Source organism: Anomaloglossus baeobatrachus, chromosome 8, assembly GCF_048569485.1.
Source record: "Anomaloglossus baeobatrachus isolate aAnoBae1 chromosome 8, aAnoBae1.hap1, whole genome shotgun sequence".
Taxonomy (NCBI): domain Eukaryota; kingdom Metazoa; phylum Chordata; class Amphibia; order Anura; family Aromobatidae; genus Anomaloglossus; species Anomaloglossus baeobatrachus.
This window is the reverse complement of record NC_134360.1, coordinates 160,591,618-160,609,691: the sequence shown is the minus strand read 5'-3', so window position 1 is coordinate 160,609,691 and position 18,074 is coordinate 160,591,618.

The window sequence follows — 18,074 nt, the reverse complement described above, 5'->3', positions numbered from 1 at the left end:
AAACAATTAATATATGACACTTTGATACAATGCAAAGTAGTCAGTGTGTAGCTTGTATAACAGTGTAAATTTGCTGTGCCTTCTAAATAACTCAACACACATCCATTAATGACTGAGCTGCTAGAAACAAAAGTGAGTACCGTATTTTTTGGACTATAAGACGCATCTTTTTCCCCCCAAATGTTGGGGGGAAAATGGGGGGTGCGTCTTATAGTCTGAATGTGGCTGCGGGGAATGAGGGTGCTGCGGTGGAGTGGGTCATCAGAGGCAGGAGCAGGCTGTAGCAGCGCCTGCCATGACCACGTTGGCCCACTCATTTCATATGCATGCCCATCATCCCGCCCATCGTCCCTCAGCGCTGAAGCCGGCATGGACAGGTGGGTGGGATGATGGGCGGGGGGTGCTCGCAAAATTAACAGCTGGCCCGCATGATCACCCCTGGCAACTACAGCCTGGAGTGATGATGTGCGGCTGTATTCACTGCCCCCCCCCCGCGCATCATCTATCATCTGCTCGGGGGGCAGTGAATAAGTACGGTATACTCACCCGTCACTGTTCCCCTGCAGCATCGCGATGTCTTCCTGTCTGCCGGCCTGCTGATCTGTGTGGAGAGAGTGGTGAGCACAGCGATGACGTCATCCCTGTGTGCACCGCTAGTCTCCACACAGGTCAGCTGACAGGCAGACAGGAGGACGAGCAATGCTGCAGGGGAATGGGGACGGCTCCACACTCCAGCAGCGCTGCTGCTGGCACTGACAGGAGGAGGAGCAATGCTGCATGGAGCGAGGAAAGGTGAGTATAAACGTTTATTTTTTTGTGTGCCACAGAATACAGGCCATTTAGCAGGATGTGGGTATATAGCAGGATGGATGGGGGTATATATCAGGATGGATGGGGGTATATATCAGGATGGATGGGGTATATAGCAGGATGGGGGTATATAGCAGGATGGCAGTATATAGCAGGATAAGGGCATATACCAGGATGGCGCTATGTAGCAGGATGGGGGCTATACCATGATGGCGGCATATAGCAGGATGGGAATATATACCAGGATGGGGTGCATATATACAAGGATGGGGATCATATACAAGGCAGGAGGATCATTACCAGGATGGGGTACCTTAGTTAGAGAATTTGAGGACATTACCCACATAACAGTGTCAGCAGCAAATCCTCGCCCCATACCAGTGTGTCATGACCAAATTTTTGCTTAAAAGTTTATTTTCCTATTTTCCTCTTCTAAAACCAGGGTGCATCTTATGGTCCAATGTGTCTTATAGTCCGAAAAATACGGTACATCCTTAAGTGAAAATGGCCAAATCAAATTGTGCCCAAAGTGTCATTATTTTGTGTGGCTACCATCATTTTCAAGCACTCTCTTGTGATTGGAATGTACTAGAGCTTCACAGGAGCTGCTGGCGACGTGCCAGAATTGGTGCATTTAATATTATGAATGTATAGAAACAATAAGCCAAGACACCGTAGTCCCAGTCTGGAGTGTGCCATGTATTCCGCACGGAAATCCCTGGTCCGGGTTAAATGGAATCCAAAAAGAAAGAACAAATCGCAGGTGGGGATGAATAAAAGATACTCTTTATTTCCCTTTTAAAAGATCCACATACGGTTATGGCCTCCACAGAATGTATCAAGAGTAGAGATGAGCGAGCCTCTAGAGGCTCGAGTTCGGTTTGGTTCGTCGAACGGAGGTCGCGTTTGAGTTTGGTTCAGCGAGCCGTTCGACGAACCTCTCGAGCCCCATTGAAACCAATGGCAGGCAAACACAAACGCATAAAAACACATTATAATTGTACACATACAGTTGATAAACATTGCCATAACACTTACCTGTTCCCGCGATGCGTCCTGCACTCTGTCTCCCGCCACTTTTCCTTCCAATAATCGCTGCGTCCTCCCGGTAACCAGCACCAGCATAGGACCTATCGTGACGTCAAAATAGCATGTGACCAGTCACGTGTCTATTATCTCATTGGCTACAGACTGGTCACATGGCTAGACATCATGCTAGGTCCTGTCATTGCATCTCTCCGGTACGCGGTGGACGTTTGTGTATCTCCGTGTACCAGCGAGATGCTCTGGCACATGGTCGACTCCCTGTTCTGCTTCCCCGTTCCGTTATTCACCGGCTGCCACAGCCGGTCAATAACGGAGATCACCGTTGCTATAGCAACGCGCCTGTCAGCGGTGATGTCACCGCTTACAGCCAGCAGCTTCTTCTCACTCACGGAGTGAAAAGACTGCATGGGAATTAGCAGTGTCCTTCCTCCCATGCAGTGCTGTCTGATATAGCAGAGCTGCATGGGTTGAAGGAGAAAGAAGACAGAAGACCATGGATTGTGGAGGGATAAGAGAGAGTAATAAACATGGAGTCCTAAGTGTGTCTGTGTATTTATTTCTATTAAAGTATTTTTTCTCTGTGTGGTGTCTTTTTTTTTTTACCCTTTATTTGTAGATTTTTAATGGCCGGGTAAAACTTGCCTGACATTAAGAATCTCTGACTTAATACTAGCTAGTAAAACAAACCTAGTATTAACTCATTATTACCCAGCAAGCCACTCGGCATCAGGGCAGCTGGGAGACTTGGATACAGCACCAGATGATGGCGCTTCTATGAAAGCGGATTGCAATTCTCAGCAGAGGGGCCCAGAAATCTCAGGCCAACCTGTGCTGCGGATTCCAATCCTCAGCTGCCTAGTTGTACCTGGCTGGACACAAAAATATGGTGAAGCCCAAGTCATTTATTTTTTACTTATTTCATGAAATAAGTGAAATAATTAAAAAAAACGGGCTTCCCTATATTTTTGGTTCCCAGCCGGGTACAAATAGGCAGCTGGGGGTTGGGGGCAGTCCGTAGGTGCCTGCTGTACCTGGCTAGCATACAAAAACCACAGCACAGGTTGGCCCGAGCTTTCTGGGCCCCTTTGCTGCGAATTGCAGTCCGCGGCCACCCCAGAAAATGGTGCTTTCATAGAAGCGCTATCTTCTGGTGCTGTATCCAACTCTTCCAGCTGCCCTGGTGACGGGTGGCTCGCTGGGTAATAATGGGGTTGGGGATAGCTGTATATTATCAACTAGCCCTAAGCCCGAAATTCATGGTGTCACGCCAATATTAGACATGGCCACCATGAATTTCTAGTACTGATAAAAAAAACACAACACACAGAAAAATATTTTTATTAGAAATAAAACACAACACAATTAGTGACTCCATCTTTATTGAAATAAAGAACCCCCCTCCGCAGTAATCCTGGGTCAAGGGTCCCGCGCCGTCCAATCCGGATCCAATATCATCTGATGGGTTTGCTGGAAGGCAAAGCGATCAGATGATGTGTCAGGTTCAAGGGCCTGAATCACATGACACAGCAGCTGATTGTATAAACGGCATTTATACAATCAGCTGATGCATCAGTGCAAAATAAAACAAACTACACTGACTGACTGAGACTGACTGACTGACTGATTGAGACTGACTGACTGAGAGAGACTGACTGACTGAGACTGACTGACTGAGACTGACTGACTGACTGAGACTGACTGACTGAGACTGACTGACTGACTGATTGACTGAGACTGACTGACTGAGACTGACTGAGTGACTGAGACTAACTGACTGACTGACTGACTCAGACTAACTGACTGTCTGAGAGAAAGAGAGAGAGCAATGCAGCCTCATTCCGTGAACTGCTCCGATTTTAGAGGTGTGGCTCACAGCTGATGTCCGGCTCCTCCCCTCAGTGCACAATTAAATTAAATTAGAATTATAAATAAATAATTCTAATTTAAAATTAAAAATAAATTAAATTTTTTACTGGGACGGCCGGGGCTAGAACTCGTGAACTAATGCTTCTTCTAAGAGAACAATACAAATACTACATAGACAATTACATAAAATAAAAGGGATAAACATGACACTTACTAAACTCATACCATAGGTGTGATTTCTGAATTTATGGCGGTAGTATCCCCAAGAGTAGAAAACAGACAGCACCACATCTTATGTGTGTCCTCCAGTAACCCACAAAGGCCAAAAATGGGCTGCTGACTTTTATGACCTCAGCTCACCTTCCCATCTGTGACCTTATTTTGCGATGTCTTGTGAGCTGTGCCAAGAACTTCAGAGAATTGGGGAATTTTAGTTTTTCGCACATCTTTACCCTGGGCCACACAGGTGAGGAGTAGTGATGAGCGAGTATGCTTGTTAATACTCGGTACTCGCACGAGTATCACTGTACTCGGGCTACTCGGCGGGGACCGAGTAATCTCGCGATCCTCGTGCTGTACTCGTGGTCTTCATCCCAGCACGTTGGCGCTCTTTTGAGAGCCAGCCCTCATGCAGGGATTGGCTGGCAGACCACTGCAATGCCACAGCCCTGTTAGTTGTGGAATTGCAGTGATTGGCCGGCCTGCACAGCGTGACCGAGCCTTTATACCGGCGGGCGCGCTGTGATCTGCTCACAGCCATCCAGACAGTGAGTGCAGGGAGAGTGTTGCTGCTTCAGGGAAAGGTTTGCGGCCCTTTATAGTTAGTTCCGGAGCAGGGCTGCAAACAGTGTGACCAGAAGTCCTTCTTAGGACTATTATAGTTGTATACAGGCAGGCAGGGTATAGCCAGGTCAGAGTACAGTAGCAGAGTCCTTCTCAGGACTATTGTTGCTGTATACAGGCAGGGTATAGCCAGGTCGGAATACAGGCTAGTGACCAGAAGAGTCCTTGTCAGGACTATTGTAGCAGTATACAGGCAGGCAGGCAGGCAGGGTATATAGCCATTCCTAGTGGTGACCGTATACCAGCCTTCATCATATCTGGGGCTGGTGTACACAGTCTAAAACAGTCCAGATACTGTCAGACTTCTCAGTAATTGTCGCTCCTAAAAACCTGTTAGGTTCTTAGTGCGTCCGTGCTTGCATTTAAAAACCGCACGTGTGTGCCTGTCGGTGGCAGCATACAGGTGCACTTGTGTGTGTTTTTCACAAACTAATATATAACGCACAAGTCTAGTGAATAATACACGTCAGTCAGCAGTGTCTGATAGTGTCAGACTTCTCAGTAATTGTCGCTCCTAAACCTGTTAGGTTCTTAGTGCGTCCGTGCTTGCATTTAAAAACCGCACGTGTGTGCCTGTCGGTGGCAGCGTACAGGTGCACTTGTGTGTGTTTTTCACAAACTAATATATAACCCACAAGTCTAGTGAATAATACACGTCAGTCAGCAGTGTCTGATAGTGTCAGACTTCTCAGTAATTGTCGCTCCTAAAAACCTGTTAGGTTCTTAGTGCGTCCGTGCTTGCATTTAAAAACCGCACGTGTGTGCCTGTCGGTGGCAGCGTACAGGTGCACTTGTGTGTGTTTTTCACAAACTAATATATAACGCACAAGTCTAGTGAATACACGGCAGCACAGCACTGCAAAATGCGCAAGGGCGTTGGCAAGGAACAAGGAAGTGGACGTGATGGTGGTGCAGGCAGAGGCCGAGGTCGTGGGCAAGCTCTAATTTTGCCACAACAAAGGGCCACATCTAGTCGCTCGCACGTCCTGTCCCAAATTCTTGGGGACCGCAGCAGTACACCGCTCTTGAACCAAGACCAGTGTCAACAGGTTGTTAGTTGGATAGCGGATAATGCTTCCAGTCAGATTGGCACCACCACAAACACTCTGTCTTCCACACGGTCAAGTGTCAGTAGCCGTGATACTGCACCGCACATTTCAGAACCTGATCCTCCTTCCTACCACAAGGCTGAGTACACGTCCTCGGACATTACTGATCGCACACTTGGACACTCGGAAGAGCTGTTCACGTTTCCATTCGCACATTCTGACCTCTCGCCAGCTCATGTTGAAGTGGGTCATGAGGAGATCGTATGTACAGATACCCAAATATTTGAGCAGCCACGTTCTCACGAAGTTGGCAACGTGTCTCAACAAGGGGTGGACGATGATGAGACACAATTGTCAGGAAGTCAGGAGGAGGAGCAGGGTGCGGAAGAGGAAGACGACGTGGTGGATGATCCAGTAACTGACCCAACCTGGCAGGAGGATATGCAGAGCGAGGACAGCAGTGCACAGGGGGAGGGAGGCGTAGCATCCCAACAGGCAGTAAGAAGCAGGGTGGTGGCTCCAGGCAGAAGTCAGGCAACCGTTCCCCGGAACAACAACACGACACAAGGTGCCAGTACAAATGTTAGGTCTTCCCGAGTCTGGCAGTTTTTTAAGTTGGCTCCAGATGATTCTAAAAAGGCCATTTGCAACACCTGCCGTGCCAGCATCAGCAGGGGTACCAAAACTAGCAGCCTGACCACCACCAGCATGATCAGGCACATGTCAGCCAAGCACCCGACTTTGTGGGAAGTACAACAGAGTCGAGGAGCAGTGCTTGCTGATGTCACTGCTACGTCTTCGCTTGTTGTGCATGCAAGCCAATCCCCTGTCCATGCTGCCTGCGAACAAGCCTCCTCCGGTCCTGCACCTGCAGTTGCCTATGCAGAAATAACACCATCATCAAGCACGTCCTTGTCCCAGCGCAGCGTTCAGTTATCCATTCAGCAAACCTTTGAACGCAGGCGCAAATACACTGCCAACGCCCCACATGCCACAGTTCTAAATGCTAACATTTCGCGACTGCTTGCGCTGGAAATGTTGCCTTTTAGGCTGGTGGAGACAGAAGCATTCCGCGACCTGATGGCGGCAGCTGTCCCACGTTACTCGGTCCCCAGCCGCCACTATTTCTCCCGGTGTGCCGTCCCCGCGTTGCATAACCACGTGTCACAAAACATCACACGTGCCCTGAACAACGCTGTTTCAGCCAAACTCCACCTAACCACAGACACGTGGACAAGTGCTTGTGGGCAAGGCCGCTACATCTCGTTGACGGCACACTGGGTTAATATTGTGGAAGCTGGGACCCAGTCTGAGCGAGGGACGGAACACGTCCTTCCCACACCAAGCTTTGCAGGCCCTACCTCAGTCAGGGTTTCACCCACACTCTACAGCTCCGGAATGTCATGCTCTTCAGCCTCCTCCTCCTCCTGCGCATCCTCATCCACTTTACCCTCCACAGCAGTCCCAAGCTGGAAGCACTGCAGCACTGCCTCGGCGAAGCGGCAACAGGCTGTGCTGAAGCTAATCTGCATAGGTGACAAACCCCACAATGCAGAAGAGGTGTGGACAGCTCTGAAACAGCAGGCAGATCACTGGCTCACACCTCTGAACCTAAAGCCAGGAAAGGTCGTGTGTGACAATGGCCGGAACCTGGTGGCGGCTTTGAGGCGAGGCCAGCTGACACATGTTCCATGCGTGGCCCATGTGCTCAACCTCGTGGTTCAGCGGTTTCTAAAGTCATACCCAGAGCTGTCTGATCTGCTGGTAAAAGTTCGCCGCCTGTCTGCACATTTTCGAAAGTCACCTACTGCTTCAGCCGGCTTTGCCGGCTTTCAGCGCCGTTTGCATCTTCCGGCTCACAGACTGGTGTGTGATGTCCCCACGCGTTGGAATTCAACTCTGCACATGTTGGTCAGGATATGTGAGCAGAAGAGGGCAGTTGTTGAGTACCTGCATCACCTAAGCCGTCGGGAAATGGGTCAAACTCCACACATAACACCTGAGGAGTGGAGATGGATGTCCGACCTATGTACCATCCTCCAAAACTTTGAGGACTCCACCAAGATGGTGAGCGGTGATGACGCCATTATTAGCGTCACCATACCGCTTCTCTGCCTTCTAAAACGGTCTCTGCTCAAAAACAAACATGATGCATTGCAGGCGGAGCGCGATGAGTTGCAGCAACAAACAGTAGTGGGTGTGGGTGATGACACACAGCCCAGCCTCGTCTCATCACAACGTGCAGTGGAGGACTATGACGAGGAGGAGGATGAAGACATGGAGCAACTCTCCGGCCAAATTGAGGATATGACATGCACACCAGTCATATCCTCGGTTCAGCGTGGCTGGCCAGAGGACAGGGTAGATGAGGAGGAGGAGGAAGAGGAGGAGGAGGACAGCATGTTCAGTCATCGTGTTGGTCAGGATACTGAAGTACTGGCTGTTAAGAGTCTGGCGCACATGGCTGACTTTATGGTAAGCTGCCTGTCTCGTGACCCTCGCGTTAAGAACATCTTGGCCGACAATCATTACTGGTTGGTAACACTGTTAGACCCACGCTACAAGGAGAACTTTATGTATCTTATTCCCGAGGCGGAGAGGTCAACCAAAATGCAGCAGTTCCGGAAGGCCATAGTCACGGAAGTAGGCAAAGCATTCCCCTCACAAAACGCTAGCGGCATAGGTCAGGAATCAGTGGACAACCAAGACGTACAGCCGAGAGAGGCACATGTCCAATCCGCCAGAGGTAGGGGAACAGTCTTTAAGATGTGGGACAGTTTTCTCAGCCCCTCACGTACCACAGCCCCTGAGGTGCGGGGTAGTGCCACAAAAAATCCTAAGTTTGCCCAGATGCTCAAGGAGTACCTTGCAGATCGAACAACTGTACTCCGACATTCCTCTGTGCCTTACAATTATTGGGTATCCAAGGTGGACACGTGGCATGAATTGGCTCTCTACGCCTTGGAAGTCCTGGCCTGCCCTGCCGCTAGCGTTTTGTCAGAGCGTGTTTTTAGTGCCGCAGGTGGAATCATTACAGATAAACGCACCCGCCTGTCAACTGAAAATGCTGACAGGCTGACTCTGATCAAGATGAACAAGGGTTGGATTGGGCCAGACTTTACCACACCACCAGCAAATGAAAGCGGAATTTAAAGTTTGAAACGGGAATTTGCCATGTACCTCCACTCACCCATGGGTACACACTTCTGGACTTTGGATAATCGCTGGACTGCTCCTCCTTCTCCTCATGCGCCACCATGATGACCGTTACAATAGTTAGGCCTTTGTTTCAGGTATACCCCCAGTGGTAAATTTTTTCGCCCATTCTTTCAGAATGGACATTACAACGACAGGAGACCCGCTCCTTTGCAATGGGAACAATGTTTTGAGGCCCTCATGCACGTCTCTATCCAGGGACAATGTGGAGCCTCCCAATTTTTGGCTGCCCTGCCAAAGGGCTATACTACAATACACCCACTTCCTGACAATGGACACTTCAGGTTTACAGGCCCTCATGCACGTCTCTATCCAGGGACAACGTGGAGCCATCCAATTTTTGGCTGCCCTGCCAAAGGGCTATACTACAATACACCCACTTCCTGACAATGGACACTTCAGGTTTACAGGCCCTCATGCACGTCTCTATCCAGGGACAACGTGGAGCCTCCCAATTTTTGGCTGTCCTGCCAAAGGGCTATACTACAATAGACCCACTTCCTTACAATGGGCACTTCAGGTTTACAGGCCCTCATGCACGTCTCTATCCAGGGACAACGTGGAGCCTCCCAATTTTTGGCTGCCCTGCCAAAGGGCTATACTACAATACACCCACTTCCTTACAATAGGCACTTCAGGTTTACAGGCCCTCATGCACGTCTGTATGCAGGGGCATTGGTGAACCTCACAATTTTGGACTGCCCTGGCAAAGGAAAATACTACAAAGACTCACTTCCTCAAAATGGGCACATTAGACTCAAGAGGCCTTCATGTACGTCTCTTCTCAGGGACATCGGAGTGCCACACAATGTTTTACGTAAAATCTTTCATGTATTAATCTCAAAAAGTAACATACACCAGCTCTATCTCACTATTGGGTATGTGCCCTTAACATTTCCGCCATGAAAATTCATTTTGGTGTCATTTTGGAAGGTTTTCTGGTGAGTCCGTAAAAATGGCGTAAAACGCGGACAAAATTGTTCACAGCTGTGACTTTTGAGTGATAAATGCTTCAAGGGGTCTTCCCCATGCTGTTGCCATGTCATTTGAGCACTCTTCTGAGACTTTTGTGACATTTTTAGGGTTTCTACATGCTGCCGGGGTCATTTCATAAAAATACTCGGGTCTCTCATAGGATAACATTGGGCTCGGTGCTCGGGCCGAGTACACGAGTATCTTGGGATGCTCGGCCCGAGCCTCGAGCACCCGAGCTTTTTAGTACTCGCTCATCACTAGTGAGGAGTATTAGTGTCACATTTTATATCTCGAATTTTTGCTTCGCATAGATACAAACACGACACATCTAGCATGATTTTATTGGTCAATACCAATTTTTGGGATAACAGCGATCGCCCAGCAAAACAAGATGCTGCTCTCTGTTCAGCACTTTGCTGTCACTCCAACAATATGCTTTTCAATTTCTAGCATTAACGTGGCACCTAAAAACTGGGTTCATAGCTTTCCACCAAAAAGAACAAAAGAGATGTTTTCCTCTGTACATTTTCCCTCCAGATTCTTCCATCCCCTCGGTTGTAAATACCACACTCCAGGCTGATCAGATAAGGTCGTCATAACTACACTCATTTCTGTGCTAGCTGATGGTGGGGAGGGTGGTGTAAGGGACCTTAGAGTTTTAACATGACAATAAACATTATTTTCTGAATTATTGCTCTAGTGAAATGGGTGCTTCTGTCACTCTCTATGAACTCAGGCACCCGGTATCTGCCGACAACTTCTGAAATTAGTTTCTTCGATGTAGTTTTAGCTGTGGTTTTGAACACAAGGTTTGTTTCTGGCCATTTTGAGAAGAGTTGACACACACACACACAAGTACATACTCAAAAATTTGCACCTTGGGAAGTTGTAAAAATAGTGTATCCGGAGGCACCGGAATGGCTACAGGGTCTTTGCTGTGTTTTGCATCAGAGTCTTGGTTGTGCATTCTACGATGTTGAGCGCACAGGTCACACAGTCTTTGAACATATTTGGCTGCATTGACATAGAACCCAGGAGCATACAAATGGTGATGAATGAGGTATATCATAGCAGTCTTAGATTGGTGGGTATTAACCTGAGTGGCTTGAATCATCATGGGATACAGACCTTGGGAAATACAAACTTTAATTCCCTCTTGCCACAGTCCTTCTGGTGAATGCACAGCTCCGTTCTCTTGCCATCTAGCAAATTCTTCAGCAGCAGCTTGTTGTTGTAGGTTCTGAAGAAGTAAAAAGGTGACAGGTGGGTCCATGGTGGAAGCCACCTGTGTGACTGCCACCCCAGCAGGGTTGTCACTTGATTTGTAAGCTGCAGATTTTTCAGCCTTGGCTGTGCTTGTAGTCCTTTGCATGACCTTTGATTTTCACTATGGAAACTTTCTTGGGTAAACGTAGGGCCTCCATTAGGCATTGGACAGATTCATGAATCTTGATAGGCTTGCCTGCTACTGTGAGAAAAGATTGAGCTCTCCATATAGGTCCATAGTCATGCATAATGGCGAAACCGTAGCAGCTATCTGTAAAAATGTTAGCAGTTTGGTCTTTAGCATATCTGCAGGCTTCTTCTAGGGCACAGAGTTCAGTTTCCTGGGTGGACATGTGTGGGGGCCGCATTTCTGCTTTTATTGTGTCTTTGAGGGAAACAACAGCATATCTGGTGTAGAACAGGCAATCTATGCCATACCACGATCCATCCATAAAGAGGTCATGTTCAGGATTAGCTAATGGGAAATCAGTAACATGACTAAAGCCTGCTGCTTCCTGGGACATTAGTTGTATACAGTCATGTTCTTGTTTTGGCTCAACTAACAGGTCACCAAGATTATCACTACCACCTCCCATTGCAGAGGCAAGAAGGTAGATGGATTCAGCAATTCAACAATGAATGGTGATGTTATCAGGCATGAGGTTTCATGGGGTGACAGAGGATAACAAGGAACCGGGGCTCCTAGAATGGCCCTCAGGCTAGGAGTGCCCTAGCTGTCCCTACTCCCAGAGATACGTATAATGGTGGTGATGTCTGGGCCACCTTCCTTGCCCTGCTCCTAGCCAGTTGTAATTTAATACCCCTTATTTCCCACCCCAGGGGAGGACCGGGACAGGAATGATCAACCCACAGATATGGAAAAATGGAGGTAATCAACACTCGATCATACAGCTAGCACACACGGAGATATAAGACAATATGTGATCAGGAGGAAATAAAGAGCAGGAAGGAAATACCAGACGATGACAGGATTTCTACAGCACACCAAGTAGCACACAGTAAATCACCAGCAACAGGAACACAACAGTACACAGACTGGGTTAGCGAAAGCTATTGTCAGCATGGGAAGACAGATTCCTCCATTAATAAAACTGAGAACCACGCTCTAGAAAAACCTTCTTAGGAATGTCCTGGCCCCTTATTTTAACCATGGCTGATAATAATCATGGAGACACCATGGTGGAGGAGATATGCAGGCCCAGGTTGGAATCCCCCAACCCACCTGGACCAAAGGTTTTTTTCAACTGCTGTATTCCCATGGGATCAGAGGGGAAGACACCAACAAAATTACCCATTTTGCCACAGCAAAAACAAGCTCTTCCACTTTTAGCTGAGGAAAAGCTATCCTCACATGGGATGTCCCGCTCCAAGCTGCAAAGGCTCGGGTGATCTATGGTGGTCCATGTGTCGCGGGCGGAGGAGGGGACGCTGCGCTCTCCCACTGCTCGGGTTCGGCTGCTGCTGCTGCCGCTGCTCGGTGGTGGCTCGAGCGGTGGGCCGGATCCCGGGGACTCAAGCGGCGCTCCTCGCCCGTGAGTGAAAAGGGGAATTTTGATTGTGGGGATTTGATTATTGTCCGTGACGCCACCCACGGTTGTGGTGATATTGGTGACACCACTGCTGCTCTAGACGGGGATCCTGGGAGCGGTGACAGGGAGCAGCCTTCTTGTTAGTTCTCCCCTCTGTGGGTAGGGGGTTGGTTGTCCCGGGGCCCGGTGATGGGGTAGGGATGTGTGGCAGGCGGGATACGGGGCCTGGTGAGGTGCAGGGTCGCGGGGGCAGCGCTGTGCTGCACGGCACGGTGGTACTCACTTAGCCAATGATGAAGACACAGTTCTCGGTAAAACACACGGCTGGATGGACGGGTCCCACTGACGGCTGCGGTGGTTTCTGCTCCCGGCAGGTTGATGGTGACTGCCTTTCCCTGCACCTATGTACGGTAGATGGTTATGATGGGTTCCCACCGGTAACCCGCTCCCCAGCTTGGATATGGCTGGAGGAGCCCCTTTTGCCCGCAGGCTCTGGCCCTGGGAAACGGTTGCCTTGGCGGTGGCGGTGTCTCCCTCTCTTGGTTGGACTGTTGCCTTCTGTCGGGACTTGGCTGTTGGGAAACCCAAGAGGTTCCCTTCACTAACGAATTCGGCAAATTCACGGCGACTCCTAGCCTTGCCGGGGTCCGTAAGCCCCTGCCAGATGGTGCTGGCTTCTCTTTGCGTACCGGTCCGGTACCGCCGGGCCACCGCCCGTCCACGGTCTTTACGGTAAGCTCTGATAGGCCACTCCTGCAGACGGTCACCACCGTCTGCCAACCTTGCTGATCCGTCCGGGCCACACACCCGGACCAACTTCAGTCTGCTCCACTACCACTTCACTTCCTCTCACTTCCACTATCAAACTGAACTAACTGTTTTTCCCACCTCCAGGACTGTGAACTCCTCGGTGGGCGGTGCCAACCGCCTGGCCCACCCCCTGGTGTGAACATCAGCCCCTGGAGGAAGGCAAAAGGGTTTTGTGTCTGACTTTGATGTGCCTGCTGGGAGTGTGGGGTGTGTTGGTGTTGTGTTCTGTGGCCCCTGGCTTGTCCAGGGCGCCACACATGCAGGTTCAAAAGAACCCGAGCACCGACCCTAGGCCCGGAGTTCTCAGGGAACTCCGGATAACAATCCAGGTCTGGCCACTAAGGTAATAAAAAAAAGAAAGAAAATAAGAATAAAGCAAGAGCTTTATACTTACTGATTTCCGAGTGGCTGCAGGCTGCTATTTTTAGGCTGGGGGGTCCTTATTACCATGGGCCTCCCCAACCTGAGAATACCAGCTCCCAGCTGTTGGCTTTATCATGGCTGGGTATTAAAATTGGGGCTATCGAAAGTTGTTTTTAGAAATTATTTATTTAAATAATTTTTTATAAAAAGGCGCATGCTGTTCCTCTTATTTTGATACATGGCCACAAGATCAGTGATAAATTATTATTCGGTAGAATACGACCACTGGAAACAGCAGTAATTGGAAGAATATTGAAGTTTTATCTCTGACAGGGCACTTTTATTCACATTTTAAATTGAGGCTGTAGGTGGGATGTGTGACTGCACCTCCATTAAATCTCTTTGGGGCTGCCAAAAAAAAGCCAAGTACAGCACTCACAGCCACTGACAGAATAAAAAGATCAATGGTCGAGTCAAACACGAGCTGCATTTTAATGGGGATAAAAGTTCCCCATGTTGTCGATTGATGTGGTCCCAACAGTTGGAACCCCACCGATCAGTAAGCTATCGCTTATCATGTGAGGTGATTACATGTTACAGCTGTGTAATAGTTCCAGGACAGGGAGGGGTTAAAGTATTTAACATTTAGTAAAAATAAATAATCTTCTCTAATTAATATCAGAGAGAACAAATGACTTCATACACAACACAATCCACTACACCAAGATCAATAATACACATACAAGGGAGAAATACCATCAATATTGACAGAATAATACCACATAACAAATATCAACACACCGTGACCACACCATATATTACCACCACATAGTTACTGAATAATGCCACATACAAGGGAGAAATACCACCACACTGTGACCAGACCACATATTACCACCACATATTGATAGAATATTACAATATACAAGGAACAAATGCCACAACTCCATAACCAGACTACATAGTGACTAAATAATACCGCATACCACATAGATGGGACAAACACCACCAAACCATGAGCAGATCACAATTTACTGCCAAAGAGTGACCAAATATTAAAACATAACAGGGACCAATACTGCCACACCATGACCTCATCGCATATAACCTCCACATAGTAACTGAATGATGCCACATATAAGGGAAAAATACCACCACACCATGTCCAGACCAAATATTACCAACAGATAGTGACCAAATAATAACACATGCAAGAGACAAATACTGCCATACCGTGAGCAGACTACATATTCATATTACTATCACATAGTGACTGAATAATACAATACTAATAGAGAATGGGAAATAGTGAAATATTTGGGTTAGAAATTATTCAGCTCGAATATTCCAATTACTTGTGTATTTGTCACGAATAACAAACCCAATTCAAGTCAATGGGAAACTTGAATAGTTTTCAGAGGACTTTGGAAGTTGGTCAGGGAGGGCTGTAAAAATGCTGAAATGGATGGAAAAGTGTTGAAACTGAATAGGAACAGCATGGGGAAGATGGCTGGATGCATTTCAGACTCACATTTAGTTTCTGAGAATAATGTTATCAAAGTATTACGTGGATTAAAATCATGAAAATAACACCTACTTAGATTCCCCACAGATGTCACACTACTTCCGGGTCTACTCATTAGATCTCATACATATTCACTGCTTCCCCCACCCACCTTCTCTGCTGGCATGTGTGATTGGTTGCAGTCATACTACCGGCTTGCTGGCATCTCTGATTGGCTGCCCTTACAGATAAAGCAGACAGCTGTAGTATGCAGCCCCAGCTGTGTGCGATATCTTGGCTATATATCAAAATAAGAGGGACTTCATGCAGCTTTTCTTTAATTTTTTAAATAATAAATAAATTTAAAAAGCCTGCAGTCTCCCCTTCCCCCAATTTTGATACCCAGCCAAGACAAAACTGACAGCTGGGGCTGGTATTCTCAGGCTGGGGAGGCCCATGGTTATTTGACTCCCCAGCCTAAAAATAGCAGCCCACAGCCAGCCAGAATTGTCGCACCCATTAGATGCGACAATTCCAGCACTATACATGGCTCATCCCAATTGCCCTGGTGATATGGCAATCAGAGTAATATAAGGAGTTAATGATAACTCTGATTTGTTAAAAAAAAATCTCAGCTGCTATCAAGCCCTGGATTAGTTATGAAGAGGCCCCCCATTGCTAATTTTGTAAGTCAAGAGAAAAAAAAGCACAATCAAAAAAATCTGTGTCATACAGGCAATACAGGGATATGTACATATACATATTTAAAGAAAAAAAAAATCACAAAAATATATATAAACAGACAAATATATACACAGTCATATATACTAAAATAGATATAGGTTGTGAATGTCATCCGAGTGGGTGCTGGTGTAGAGTTCCTCTGGTGGCCAGGAATAGTAATTGAAGCTGAGTCTGAATCTGTGAATCAGACAGGTGATGGAATTAATTGGGAATCCAAGAAATCCTATTGCAGATCAGCCTGGTTTATATAGGTGAGCAGTTTCTGCTTGGCTGCTGCCGGTAATAAATATTTACTTCTGCCTCTGAAGATGGCTTGGAGTTTGTCCTTCAGTTTCCTCTATTAATCCTGTGCCAGAATTCACTCCAAATAAGTCTGAAGGTTTTCTTTGCTTAATTGCTTTTTTTTCTCACCTTCGGGTGTTTGTGTTTTTCTTCCATTTTGTTCTGTGTTTGTTTTCTTGCATGTGAGGATCTGGCTCTCTGATATTTTTGAGAGGGCAGTTCCTTCTGCAAGAAAGGTAGTTTCTCCCTGTTCTGATTTTGATTATTTTCACTTTTGAATATTATTTGTTCTGTGATTTTGTTCCTTCCCATTATATCTGCAGTTCTGTTTAATGTGTTTGGCACAAGAGTACCTGATATAGTGGGGGAAAGACCATGTGGTCTTAGGTCTTTTTTCTATCAGGAGTTTGGTATTTTTTCAGGGTTTTTTGCTTGCCGCAATCAGTTATTTTTCCTGTCCTGTTGTATCTAGTAAATCAGGCCTCATCTTTGCTAATAAATATTTTCTATCTGTGTATTGTGTTTTCTTATATCACCATCGTGACATGTTGGGGGCTTGCTATTCGTTTGGGGACTGCTCCGAGGCAAGTTAGGATTCCTCATTTCTATCTTTCAGGTGTAGCAAGTTTCTCTAGCAGTGACAAAGTGTCTAGCTGTGTTAGGAACATCCCAATGCTACTTATAGTGTTGTCCAATAGATAGGGGATTGCGGTCAGCTTAGTTTCCAACTACTCTTGTGGTTTTTATTTTGTCTTGATTAATGGGATTTTTAGTGATCGTCCACGGTTATTAGTTAATAACAGATATACACACACAGACACATTAGAGATATTTTTAAAACTGGGAAGCCGGCAGCAGCCTTGCTCACCTCCCCGCTTGTCTCTAATCCAGCTCCTTCCTAATATGTGGCTGTGCCTGTCATGCTGGATGATGGCCATGGCTGGCCAGGCATAGCTGCACGCTGCACATAGCGCACACTGACACTGCTGTATATACAAGACATATACATTACTGGGGGCATGCATATTACTAGGGAGGGGGGCATACAGAAATGGGGGGGTTATACAGCTCTGGAGGGGCATTCAGCTCTGGGGTGGAGGAACATACTGCTCTGGGGTGGTATACAGTACTGGGGTGGGGAACATACAGCTTTTCGGTGGTATACAGCACTGCCGTTGGGGGACATACAGCTCTGTGCGGTATACAGTACTCGTTGGGGAGGATATACAGCTCTGAAGGGTATACAGTACTCTGGGGGGGTACCTAAAGCTCTAAGGGGTATACAGTACTGTGGTGGGGAGACTTACAGCTCTGGAAGATATACAGCACAGGAATGGGTGACATAAAGCTCTAGGGTGGTATACAGAATTGAGGTGGTGGGCATACAGCTCTGGGAGCTACACAGTACTGGAGTGGGGCATATACAGCTCTGGGTTGCTATACAGCACTGGGGTGGGGGGGATATACAGCTCTGGGAGGGGTATACAGCACTGGAGTGGGGAGGACATGCAGTTCAGGAAATACACAACACTGGGGTGGGGGACATACAGCTCGGTGGGATGCTGGCAGCACTGCAGCTCCTCTCTCTGTTCATCTGTGGGACGGGAGCCCATTGCGCTCAAACTGCACTCACAGATGAACTTTAATGACCCTGCAAGCAGCATTCAGCAGTAAACACTGCATGCCAGTGTGGATTTAAAGGGCCAGCAGGCAGGAGAGTGCAGCTGCTGACCAGAGCACTGTGGTCCT